This window comes from Micropterus salmoides, unplaced genomic scaffold (assembly GCF_014851395.1).
Source record: "Micropterus salmoides isolate LMB-PRFRI ecotype aquatic unplaced genomic scaffold, ASM1485139v1 Ms_hic_scaffold_1, whole genome shotgun sequence".
Lineage (NCBI taxonomy): Eukaryota > Metazoa > Chordata > Actinopteri > Centrarchiformes > Centrarchidae > Micropterus > Micropterus salmoides.
In genome coordinates, this window is record NW_024040040.1 from 22,958,386 (window position 1) to 22,971,146 (window position 12,761).

The 12,761-nt window shown below is 42.1% G+C and overlaps 1 protein-coding gene across 1 annotated transcript in view; it reads right to left on the minus strand.

Annotated features, from left to right (window-relative positions):
- prkx (protein kinase X-linked) overlaps positions 1 to 12,761 on the minus strand; it is a gene marked incomplete at its 5' end in the record, with an annotated part of 55,787 nt that overhangs the window by 24,860 nt on the left and 18,166 nt on the right.

Consider the following 12,761-nt stretch of genomic DNA (forward strand, 5'->3'; position numbering starts at 1 on the left):
TTTTTTGTTTCAAAAGTGGTGCTGTCATATGTGGAGAATTTGGGTCATTGTGGCAAAATAGTATGACAATTTCACATATTAAATTGATGGTCCAGTAGATGACCAAAGTAGTGCATGCAAATTGTAACTATATTTATAATATATATCAGGGCTGGGTGATATGGACCAACGCCGGCGTGTTCACTGTCGCTTTACCTGGTCTGTGTTTCTCTGCAGAATGCTAAAATGGGTCACCAACTATACCTGGGCGGCCTCCCCAGATAAAGTCTGTGTGTGGGAAACACTGGATGAACTACTGTTTTTCTTTTTACAAACCAGGTCTTCAGCAGTGTCGACTGGCACTGTGTCTCCCTCCATGTTGCTAGAGAATCTGTACGCTAGAGGGGGGGTGTGAGCAGACACAGAGGGAGTGGCAGGGCTGTGCAGTGTGGGACAGAGGTGCAAATGCTGGCAGGACTTTACGGAAAAATATATTAACTGACTCAAAATCAGACTATATTGGTATAAACTATATTGTCTAATTTCTTCTGAAATTTTGTATACCTTATAATACTGATATACCACACCTCTGAATATATATATATCTACATACAGTTGTGCTCTTAAGTTTTATAGTCATATTTTAGTAAAATATGACTCATCATGCAAAATAACTGTCTTTGATTCAAGGATAGTGATCATATGAAGACATATCTTTTTACATAATTGTTTGGCTGCCTTTTAAACAATAATGATAACAGAAATAACCCAAGGGTCATTATATGAAAACATGCTATTTTAAGTCCCTCAGAAAAAAAAAGCTCTATAAATCTTAATAAAACAATAACATAAAACAAATAAAATATTTTATAATTTAGTTTTCATAATATGTCTCATAATATAAGAATAAATTAATTTATGTTTCTTTTGTTTTTAAAAGATTTTAATCACTTTTTTTGTGCAAAGTATCTTGCGGAAATGTTGAAAATGGCCTGTCCCTCAGTATGATTTTTTTACTTCTACTTGCTATTGAGGCCAAAAAAGTCAAACTGTCATACAAAAACTTAAACCTATATAAAGCCTCAAGTGTTGTTTCATTACTCATGAAGGGGTTTTATTCTTAATATGTGTAAAATGTTGCAAAAAACAACAATTTAGTTGGGTCCCCATGTTGTTGTCAACCCCGTTACTTTTAATCAAAACACCCCTTCAAAGCTGATGGACTGTTCCAAAAGTTACATAATTTCCACGAAATGACATCACTTGCCTTTTTATGAAGTTTATGGTAAAAGTCAAGTAATTGTCACCTCCTTTAATGGATTTTTTTTGAGTTAAGTAATGTCTCACGGAGTGGGACGAGCTCAAATGTGTCAACCCTGTTACCACATAAACATATGTTAAAAAGTTATTTGTTAGAAATTTTAAATGTACATATAACATAACATTTAAGCCTCTCATGAATGATCACCATGTCATGTCATGACATTTACCACAAGGCTAGTAGTGACTGGCAATAACATTTTTCGTCAATCCTGTTACCGTCACCACTGTTACCATTTCAGCAGCATTACCTTCACTGTGTGTACCTCTGTGTGTATATTGTGTAGGCTGCCTCCCTCCCCTCTCTCTCGCTCCTTACATCTCTCTCTCCTTACATCTCTCTCTCTCTCTCCTTACATCTCTCTCTCTCTCTCTCTCTCACCCCAACCGGTCGAGGCAGATGGCCGCCCACCCTGAGCCATGGTTCTGCTCGAGGTTTCTGCCTCTTAAAAGGAAGTTTTTCCTTGCCTCTGTCGCCTAGTGCTTGCTCTTGGTGGGAACTGTTGGGCTTCTGTAAATAACATCACAGAGTACGGTCTAGACCTGCTCTTTTATGAAAAGCGCTGTGAGATAACTGTTGTTGTGATTTGGCGCTATATAAATAAAATTGAATTGAATTGAATTGAATTTCAGTGGTAACAGGGTTGACTAAGCTTTTGTGTGTGTCCTGGAATTTATAATATCAGTGAGTCTAACATTTCATTTTCATCACACTGTACATGAAAATATACTTTTCCTACCCAAAAAGTGTTAATCGAGGGCAACTGGACTTGGTTGAAGATGTTTCACCTCAAATCCAAGTGGCTTCTTCAGTTCTAATACTGGTGGGGAGTTCCAGGTATTTTACCTCTGTGGGGCCATGATCAAAGTCATTAATACCAATTGGTGGTTGGTGCTGCTGGCTATTGTAACAAAGGTAGTTTGGGTCCATGGAGTCAACTGAGGCCAATTGTAAAAAACAGTCTTTGGAATTTTCACTCTCCTGGGAAAGAGATGAAGGACAGCATTATATGTAGGGGATAACTTTGGTAGATATCCTCCTTTCTTGAGAGATGGTTTCTCTACTTTGAAGTAGAAAGCCTCCTTCACTCTTCTTTCAAACTATCAGTCCTCTCTATCCAAAATATGTATGTTGTTGTCTTCAAAAGTGTGTCCCTTATTTCCCAGATTTAGGTAAACTGCTGAGTCTTAAACTGAGATGTGTTGACCCTTCCAGTGTTGAGCCATACGTTTGATTAATGGTTTTCTGCTTTCCCCGATATACAAATCTGTGCATTCCTCACTGCATTGGACAGCATACACTATGTTGCCGTTCTTGTGTTTGGGGTGGGGTCTTTCAGGTGGACCAGTTTCTATCTTAGTGTGTGGCTGGGTTGGAAAAACACAGGGATGTGGTGTTTGTTGAAAATCCTCTTGAGTTTCTCTGACACTCCTGACATGTATGGAATGACGATGAAGCATTTTTTACCTCGTTTCTTCACCAACCACAGTATTAGAGTTTTTCCTGGATCTTGTGGTTGTTTTCACAAGGGTCCAGTTAGATTATCCACAATTAAGTTCATCCTTCAGTTTTTTGTACTCCTTCTCTTAGGTCCTGGGCACTTGTTGGTACATTATCAACTTGGTGGTGCAGAGTTTTGACAATTCCTTGCTTGTACTCTAGTGGGTGGTGATAGTTTTAAGTAAGTACTGGTCTGTGTGTGTGGGTTTCCTGTATACTCCAATTTGGAGGTTCCTGTCCTCTTCAATGTGTATGCCACACTACAAAAAAGTCATGTTGTTGTTAACTAGGGGTTAAGTGTCTTGCTCAGGGACACAATGGTGGATGTCTTACAGTGGAAATCAAACCCAGGTCTCCCACACCAGAGGCAAGCATCTTATCAATGCGCCATCACCACCCCCAGAATAGGGAAACCATCTCTCAACAGAGGAGGATATATGACACCACTTATCCCCCATTTATAATGCAGTCTTTTTATATGTTCCTAGAAGATGAAACAATTGGTGACATTTGGCCTACTGTAAAAATTCCAAAGACTGTTGTTAACATGTCTCAGTTGATAACATGGACCCTAACGACCGTTGTTACAATAGCCAGGATCACCAACCACTAATTGGTATCAATGACTTTGATTATGATCCCATAGAGGTAAAATACATGGAACTCCCCACCAGTCATTTAGAACCGAAGACACCGCTTGGATGAGAGGTGAAAAATCTTTAACCACGTCCAGTTGCCTTCGATTCAACCCTTCTCAGCTAAGAAAAGTATATTTTTATGTACCCACAGGCCCAACTATTTAATTTTTCACATTTATTTGCAATGTAATTTTAATATGTTTGAATTAAACAATTTATATACAGTTAAATCTGTAGCATCATCATAAAGTTGTATCATCTTTCATGCTAATTAGTTATTTTGAATCAAAAGTTTAAGAATGTCCCATTATAACTCCATTGCACCCATGACTGTAACTTAAACAAGCAGTATAACCTATACGGTAACTGCTGTCAACCCTGTTACCGATGTGTCAGCCCTGTTACTTGTATAATATTCTAATATAATTTGAAAAATGAAAATAAAATTGTGAATTCAACTAATGGTACAAGTTAAGTAGAAGAGACCAGTAATACACTCAAAGAAATTGGGATATTATTACTTAGTTTTCATAACTTTTTCTTAAACAGAATATGTTGTGACAGTATTAATTGTAAATGAACGTATTCATCCATGGATATAAGTAAACTAGTCAATATTCCCACTTTACAAACACTCTTATTGTAACAAGTGGTGTCTTATCTTTCATAGTATGTCATATTTGTTCTAAATATAGATTTAAAACCTTTTCAAACAGTAATATGTCGGTAACAGGGTTGACGAAACACACATATATGCAAGTTGATTATGTGAAAAAAATTTAAAAATAAGTTAGCCTCAGATGGCACGGCACATTTTTCTTAGAGCTAAGGATCTTCTTCATCCTAAAAGGGACTTAAATACATTGAAAACAGTACTTTGAAAATCAAGCATTAAAAATGTAAAATGGTATGTTATCGTATAATGACCTGATCCATGATCCTGATCAAAAGTTTACATACCCTTGAATGTTTGGCCTTGTTACGGACACACAAAGTGACACACACAGGTGAAAACGGCAATTAAAGGTTATTTCCCACACCTGTGGCTTTTTAAATTGCAATTAGTGTCTGTGTATAAATAGACCATGAGTTTGTGAGCTCTCACGTGGATGCACTGAGCATTCTAGATACTGAGCCATGGGGAGCAGAAAAGAACTGTCAAAAGACCTGCGTAACAAGGGACTGGAACTTTATAAAGATGGAAAAGGATATAAAAAGATACCCAAAGCCTTGCAAATGCCAATCAGTACTGTTCAATCAATTATTAAGAAGTGGAAAATTCTTGGATCTCTCAATACCAATCCAAGGTCAGGTAGATCAAGAAAGATTTCAGCCAAAACTGCAAGAAGAATTGTTCGGGATACAAAGAAGAACCCACAGGTAACGTCAGGAGAAATACAGGCTGCTCTGGAAAAAGATGGTGTGGTTGTTGCAAGGAGCACACTACGACAGTACTTGAACAAAAATGAGCTGCATGGTCGAGTTGCCAGAAAGAAGCCTTTACTGCACCAATGCCACAAAAAAGCCCAGTTACAATATGCCTGAAACCCCCCCGCACATACAACAACCAAAAACCCTGGTTCACAGCGAAACTCAGGCAGCTTTGTCAGACCAAGGAGGAGGCCTTCAGAAGTGGGGACAGAGTCTTGTACAACCAGGCCAGGAACACAATGACTAAAGAGGTCAAAGCTGCAAAGAGGTGCTATGCTGAAAAGCTAAATAACAGCTTTGCAGCCAACGACCCTGCGTCGTTGTGGAGAAGCCTACGGACGCTCACAAACTACAAGAGACCATCCCCCAACACTGCTGGTACTCAATGACTGGCAGACGAGCTGAATGGTTTCTACTGTAGGTTTGAAAAGCCCAGAGTCACACCTCTCCCCCACTCCAACGCCATCTTCAAACCTTCCCCCTCTGACCTCCTCCTGCCTCCTCCACCTGCACCCAACTGTGAAGAGGACGTGAACCACCTCTTCCAAAGGCAGAAGGATCAGGAAGGCTCCTGGACCTGACGGTGTCTCACCATCGTGCCTGAAAATCTGTGAGGACCAGCTGGCCCCCTTCTTCACTCAGAGCAGAAGTTCCCTCCTGCTTCAAACGCTCCACAGTCATCCCAGTCCCAAAAAACCCCTCCATCTCTGGACTAAATGACTACAGGCCTGTCGCCCTGACATCTGTAGTCATGAAGTCCTTTGAAAGACTGGTGTTGGCCCACCTGAAGGACATTACAGGCCCCCTGCTGGACCCCCTCCAGTTTGCCTACAGGGTCAGGTCAGTGGATGATGCTGTCAACTTGGGTCTGTATCACATCCTACAACACCTCGACTCTCCAGGGACATATGCAAGGATCCTGTTCATGGACTTCAGCTCAGCGTTCAACACCATCATCCCGGACATCCTGAGCACCAAACTCACCCAGCTCACTGTGCCAGCCTCCACCTGTCAGTGGATCACAGACTTCCTGACTGACAGGAGTCAGCAGGTGAGGCTGGGAAACCTCACATCCAGCACCCGGACTATCAGCACTGGCGCCCCACAGGGGTGTGTGCTCTCCCCACTGCTCTTCTCCCTCTACACCAACGACTGCACCTCAGGGGACCCATCTGTCAAACTCCTAAAGTTCGCTGACGACACAACGGTCATCGGCCTCATCCGGGACGGTGACGAGTCGGCCTACAGACGGAAGATTGATCAGCTGGCTCTCTGGTGCGGTCAGAACAACCTGGAGCTTAACACGCTCAAAACTGTGGAAATGACCGTGGACTTCAGGAGGAGCCCCCCCACTCTGCCCCCCCATCACCATGCTCAACAGCCCTGTGTCTGCTGTGGAATCCTTCAGGTTTCTGGGATCCAATATATCCCAGGACCTGAAGTTGGAGCCCAACACTGACACTATCATCAAGAAGGCCCAGCAGAGGATGTACTTACTGCGTCAGCTCAACCTGCCTAAGGACCTGCTGATCCTGTTCTACACAGCCATCATCCAGTCTGTTCTCTGCACCTCCATCACTGTCTGGTTTGGATCTGCCACCAAAAAGGACAAGGACAGACTACAACGGACAGTCAAGACTGCAGAAAAAATAATCGGTGCCAACCTGACCTCCATTCAGGACTTATACATTTCCAGAGTCAGGAAATGGGCAGGAAACATCACTGCAGATCCATCTCACCCCGGACACAACCTGTTCCAGCTCCTCCCCTCTGGTAGGCGCTACAGAGCTGTAGCATGGCTAAAACTTAGCTAATAAATTTATGAGAATTAATACCCAATTATGAATTTGAATATTCAAAAATATATTAATCCATAAAAAGCTCTCGTTTAAAAAGGGGCATCACCGGAGTTGTTATTATCCTAGAGTCTCCGGACCTCTAGGTAGCTTTTAATAATTATACAATTATTACTAATGATCAGTTAGTTAATAATCGCTAAATTATCTTAAATCAATCAGTCAGTCTCATATCTAAAGGGTCAATTCTCTTGGCAGGGACGTGGAGATAGTCAACACACACAGTTCCTTGATTACAGTGAATTTATTAACTAACTAAAGCGATATAAAAGGGTGGTTAAATACAGGGAAAATAAACAATGGCTGAACAATGAGAAATGGAAGTTCGATTGTGGGAAGCATTTGACTCATACGGCAGAGGAGAACTAATGAAAGTAAGCTATGAGTTTAGGAGTTAAAAGAAAATATTAACATTATGGGACATCCCTGACCACAGAATGTTTGTTGGATCTTACTGCTTGTCGACAGCCTGCTTTGGCCTGTTGCACGGGTCCCACACTAGCTGCCCGATCCTGGCTTTTTGCTAGGGATTCTCCGGGGTTCTCCATGTCTGAAGAAAACCTCAAGGGTTGGCCGTCCTCCGTCTGGCAATTCGGCTGTTTTCAGGTTTCCTTCTTTGCCGCTGGCGAGACCACGTGGCTTGGTCTGACCTCGGTGAAGTTGGCTCGACGAAAAAGCTTAAAAGGGAACTTGGTTGTTCCTGAATTAGACCAGTGTAACTTAACGGACTGATAACTTTAACAAAACAAAAGAAAGAAAAATGAAACAAGCACAGTTGGTGGAACTGAGGGGCAAATCGATGTCGTGGCACTTCGCGTGTGTAGCTTCAAGCGAACAAAGGCCTCGTTGTGCTGGTCGAACTCTTAGGGTGTTGCCGGGAGAAGCATCCAGAGAGCAGAGCGGAAGACCAGAGTACGAGGAGATGAGAGAGCCGAAGAGAGAGCGAACAACGTCACATGTCGCTCTTTTGTTGTCTGGGGCGTGGTTCCCCAGAGGGCAGTCCTTTGTCCCCGAGGGAGGGATTGGTGTGTAGATGTCTGGGGGGTGGGAGAGTTATCAAGCACGTAAAGTTTGGTTCAGATGTGAGCATGTACACTGCACTGCACTACACTTTTTTATGCGTCTGGACAAGATACACGTACCACAGAAAATTCATGCACGTAGGTGAAACGTGCAGCGGGGGCTGCTTCGTGGCGCTATGTGGGTGAATGTCGGCATGTACATGTGTTCAGGGCGGGACTCTCATCCTACATGTACACCAGACGCACAAAAAAGCCTCTTGGAGCGATGCCCTAAAACCAACAGGAAGTCGGCCATTTTGACTTTTACGTCAAATTTTGGATGATTTACACACCTCATACGAACGGGACATGTATCATATCAAGACGCACAAAAAAGCCTCAAGAAGAAAGGTCACTTCCTGTTGCCAGCAGGTGGTGCTATGACTGTGGGTGAATGTCGGCATGTGCATGTGTTCAGGGTGGGACTCTCATCCTACATGTACACTTTGGTCCAGATGTGAGCATGTAACTGAAGTTACAACAACTTCCTGTTTCATGGCGAATCATTGACGCCACGACACGCCCATTGACGAAAACTCGCAAATAGCACAACTTCTCATCGTCAATGCCTTTAGAAGGCACAGAAGAAATTTGAAGTCGGTCCGACTAAATCCCTAGGAGGAGTTCGTTAAATTACGAAGTGTGTAAATCATCCAAAAATGGCCGTAAAATTCAAAATGGACGACTTCCTGTTGACTTTAGGCTATGGGTTCTTGAGGCTTTTTTGTGCGTCTTGATATGTTACATGTCCCCAGAAAATTTTGTGTATGTAGGTTGAACTTGAACGAGAGGCTAATTTTTTCCAATTTTCTAGGTGGCGCTAGCGAGTCATTTTGCCATGCCCATGCGCGAAACCCATAAAATACAAAATTTTTCAGTTCTGACATGTGTGCAAAGTTTGGTGAGTTTTCGAGTATGCTCAGGTCCCCCAAATGGAGCTTACTTTGCAGAAAAAAGAAAAAAAAAGAAAAAGAAAAAAAAAAAATATATATATATATATATATATATATATAATCTTTACAAATTCAATAGGGACCTCGCACAGTCGTGCTCGGGCCCTAATAATCTTTAAAAATTCAATAGGGACCTCGCACGGTTCGTGCTCAGGCCCTAAAAATCCTTACAATTTCAATAGGGACCTCGCACGGTTCGTGCTCGGGCCCTAATTATTGGTCAGGATAAGTGGGTGACATTTATACATTAACGGCATTTCTGACGATGGTATGTAATACTTATTTCGTCCACTTGGGGGAGCTCAGGTTACATGAGGAAAGCTTAGATTAACCCAAAACAATCTTTCCTTAGGAACTGGGGAATTCAGCCTTAAAGCTGCCTCAAGCTGGATAATTAATAGAGTATAGCATGACATTTCTTTATCATCATTTCTAAAGGAATTGTGTGAGAAAGTATTGTGAACAAGTATAATATATATATATATATAGAAGATGAAGGGCTGTCCTTAATCTTGCTGAAAATAAAAACACTGCAAAAGTAACTTATTTAGATTCTTTTCAGCACTAATAACAACAGATAGCAGTTAATGCATTGGGTCTTTGTTTATTTAAAGTTCGGCTGTCCTGGATTATGTCACACTTAGGCGTGAAAGGGGGTATCCCTATGATGGGGTAATGAAACGCAGAGCAAGGTCAGTTGCCACAGTTACATGTGTGTGGGGGGGGGCAGTTTAGGATTCCCCCCCCCCAAGGAGAGTTCCGATAGGCTGTTTGTAATCTCTGGTTAATTTCCCTTTTGTCAGTTTAACAGTCAGCTTCGGAATAAAAAGGTGCCAGTTTTGCGATCAACTGCTCATGAATAGCAACTTTTCCACCCCCCTTCCGTTGAGGTCTCTTCAGCAGTCTGTTGAAAGTTGATCTTTAACCCCCCTGCAGAGGAAAAGAGGAATTTGGAGTAGCTCCAAATTTATTCAATATAAAATGCACAAATCCACACTGTTGTCCCACTACAGAGCACTGTACGCCAAAACCAACAGACTCAGGAACAGTTTCTTCCCACAAGCCATCACTCTGATGAACAGCTAATTTCTGACTCACAGTGTCAGGAACAAATCCTGTGCAATAACCCAGTAACTCTGTCTCTAGTCAGCACCTGTTCACTGGTTTCCACTTATTTATTTATTCATCATTCTCTATTTCAGCGCTGTTCATACTATGTCATATTGTATATACTGTATACCAATACACCTACCTCAGGTCATAAGGTCTTATTTATTTTTTCCAGCATCCTTTGCACTATGGTCCATCACACTGTGTATATTTGTACATGTATGTGTACTTGTATATCATATCCACCTTCAACATGTACATAATGAGAATAGTTTACTCTTGCATCCTTTGCACTCTGATTACTGAACAATTGGTCAATATGTCTATATTGTTTTGTTCATAGTGTGCATTAGTGTTGTCTGCTCTGTAGTTTGTGTCTATTTTATTTTATTATTATTAGGGCCCGAGCACGACCGTGCGAGGTCCCTATTGAATTTGCTCAGATTATTATTATTATTAGGGCCCGAGCACGACCATGCAAGGTCCCTATTGAATTTGCTCGGATTATATATATATATATTTTTTTCTGCAAAGTAGGCTCAACTGACATGGTCTAAACATACTCGAAAACTCACCAAAATTTGCAAACATGTCAGAACCGGTGAAAAATTTCGTATTCTACAAGTTTCGCACATGGGCGTGGCAAAATGACTCGCTAGCGCTACCTAGAAAATTGGAAAAGATTAGCCCCTCGTTCACGTTCAACCTACATGTACGAAATTTTCTAGGGACATGTAACATATCAAGACGCACAAAAAAGCCTCAAGAACCCATAGCCTAAAGTCAACAGGAAGTCGGCCATTTTGAATTTTACGCCCATTTTTGGATGATTTACACACTTCGTACTTTAACGAACTCCTCCTAGGGATTTAGTCGGATCGACGTCAAATTTCTGCTGTGCCTTCTAAAGGCATTGACGATGAAAAGTTGTGCTATTTGCGAGTTTTCGTCAATGGGCGTGTCCATGGCGTTGATGATTCGCTATGAAACAGGAAGTTGTTGTAACTTCAGTGTACATGCTCACATCTGGACCAAACTGTACATGTAGGATGAGAGTCCCGCCCTGAACACATGTACATGCCGACATTCACCCACAGTCATAGCGCCACCTGCTGGCAACAGAAAGTGACCTTTAACGAAGCAGCCCCCGCCGCACGTTTCACCTACGTGCACGAATTTTCTGTGGTACGTGTATCTTGTCCAGACGCACAAAAAAGTCTCTTGGAGCCATAGCCTAAACCCAACAGGAAGTCGGCCATTTTGAATTTTATGTCAAATTTTGGATGATTTACACACTTCGTACTTTAGCGAACTCCTCCTAGGGATTTAGTCCGACCGACCTCAAATTTCTGCTGTGCTTTCTAAAGGCATTGAAGATGAAAAGTTGTGCTATTTGCGAGTTTTCGTCAATGGGGGTGTCCGTGGCGTGGCGTCAAAGATCAACTCTTCGCCATGACACAGGAAGTTGTTGTAACTTCAGTGTATATGCTCACATCTGGACCAAACTGTACATGTAGGATGAGAGTCCCGCCCTGAACACATGTACATGCCGACATTCACCCACAGTCATAGCGCCACCTGCTGGCAACAGGAAGTGACTTTTAACGAAACAGCCCCCACCGCACGTTTCACCTACGTGCACAAATTTTCTGTGGTACGTGTATCTTGTCCAGACGCACAAAAAAGCCTCTTGGAGCGATGCCCTAAAATAAACAGGAAGTAGGCCATTTTGAATTTTACATAAAATTTTGGATGATTTACACACTTCGTACTTTAACGAACTCCTCCTAGGGATTTAGTCCGACCGACTTCAAATTTGTGCTGTGCCTTCTAAAGGCATTGAAGATGAAAAGTTGTGCTATTTGCGAGTTTTCGTCCGTGGCGTGGCGTCAAAGATCAAGTCTTCGCCATGACACAGGAAGATGTTGTAACTTCAGTGTACATGCTCACATCTGAACCAAACTTTACGTGCTTGATAACTCAAGGGGTCATCTTCTCTGCTATTGGTGGACCAGTCAGACAGGAGAGCTCCTACTCTGCCTGCAGACATCAACGATCTTGCCCCTCACACAGTCAGATGGCGTCCTTCAGTGCGCTGAGGTGTTTAACAACTCTGAAGACAATACTACCAGCAATGTCTTCCTTCTCTTTTCACGTAGACGCACCGACAGACAGTGCTTTCAGTTTGCTGCATGCATGGACACAGAACTGCGGTATAGTGAGAAGCACACGGTCAGCTAGCTGCAGCTAAATCTGGAGTGACCGAAGTCCATTTAATCCCAAAAACGCTTTTCTTTTAGGCAGGCTGGAGCAGAAAACAACTCACCTTTCTCAAGTTGTACAGTAATGTCACATGTGTATGAAGGTGGATCAAACAAGCTAATCTTAAATGTCAAAGTAGAGAGGAGCCTACTAGGCCTATTTATTTTCATTCATTACACAATATGAATAAGCTATGCAGACAGTTGTAAAGAAAGAACATCTTTTTCTTCTGTTCTCTACTTGTTATAGTTACACAGTATTAGGGGTGTGGGCTGTATTAAAAGTATCCACTGTTCTCCCATGCTCTAACACACAGTAACGATGAAATGTGTGCTGTTCTCACATTCTTCCTCTGTATGTACACATAAACAACAAGGCAGGGAAATATAAAAGGAATTTATTTTATTGTTTGGGTACATTATTGTTCAGTGTACATGCTCACATCTGAAACAAACTTTACGTGCTTGATAACTCTCCCACCCCGCAGACATCTACACACCAATACCGATTTATATTCATAGCGGCAAGTGCTATGTAGCTCCACATAGGGGACACAGGAAGTGACATATAACACCTTCATGCGGCGTCATAACCGTGTAGCAAATTCACAGCCGCACCGGCAGAGCTCCAGAATATGCAACTCGACCGGC